Genomic DNA, 1,276 nt, shown 5'->3' on the forward strand with positions numbered 1-1,276 from the left:
TAAATTTTTGTAAAAAGAGGTCAATAAATGGTTTCACCTTGCATAATTGATCGGTATTATCTATGATATCTTTGTTTTACATAAAATGTCTGGCTTTCCTTATTTTACGAAAAAGTCTTTGGACATCATTTTAGCAAAATATTCCTTTTTGGTTGTTGGTTCTGTAAACCAAAACGAGCCTTTTATAGTCTTGAGAACTCGTCGTATCAAAAGGAAAAGCCCAGGAAAATTTCTCAGACATTTCAAGGTATATGAATTCTCTTTACCTATTTTTACTGAATTTTGCATTCTTGGGGTTTTTTTTTGTAATATCTATCAGATAAAATTGCAAAAAATGTATACAAATCATCATCGATATATAAATTTTCTGCATCATTGACAGTTTAAGGTCAATCGACTTTTATATTCTACTACAGCGGCTATAAAATGATTCCAAAACTATGTAGTATGATACAATGATTATCTATTTGCATACTCGTCTGTGATCGTATCCGATAATGGGATTACTTAGAATAGGGCGAAATTGAATCTTTCTAAATCTTTTATTTGATCATCATCAAATGATTCGTTGTCTGATAGCTTTTTAATATAACTATTCCATGATAAAAATGACGTATTGTCGTCATACCCCATATAGTCACAATAATATACTCTTGAAGACGTTTTTTATAAGGAATACGTCCTGAACAATATTATTTTTTTATTCGAAAAATACAATACGAAACAGTACGTAAACAAAGAAGCGCAAGCGATTTAGAAAATTGTCAGATACATAAAAAGACTCGAGTTGAGCTAGAGATAGACATATCGAAACAAATAAGTACGAATGTTGATTTTTATACCTATAAAATTAGCAAAGGAGTAGACTAAGATTTATAATTGCGGCTGTATATTACACAACGATATAAAAATTGTTAAAAGTAGTCTAATGCTAACAACCGATAGTTAAGAAAAAAAGACTTTTACCGTGTCCCGCCTTCGAATGTTTGCCGCGAAACAACGACATTGACGTTTTCCTATGTCAATTCAGAAACCCACGTAACTTTCTTTTGATATAAATTCTAATGATTTACGATCCAATTTCTAAGAAACTCATATCAATTGCAATTTTATTTTTCAATTAGAAATTTTTTACGTATATTCAATAATAATATTAATTTTTATTACTGTGATGATTATAAGTCTTTGTGTATTTTATAAATTTATGAAGCGGAATATTAAATCAAGATACGAAAAAAGTGATTATCATTTTTTGCATTTCTTTCTTAAAATGAAT

This window comes from Rhyacophila brunnea, unplaced genomic scaffold, assembly GCF_057557595.1.
Source record: "Rhyacophila brunnea isolate RB1 unplaced genomic scaffold, BYU_Rbru_1.0 scaffold_80, whole genome shotgun sequence".
NCBI classification, from domain to species: domain Eukaryota; kingdom Metazoa; phylum Arthropoda; class Insecta; order Trichoptera; family Rhyacophilidae; genus Rhyacophila; species Rhyacophila brunnea.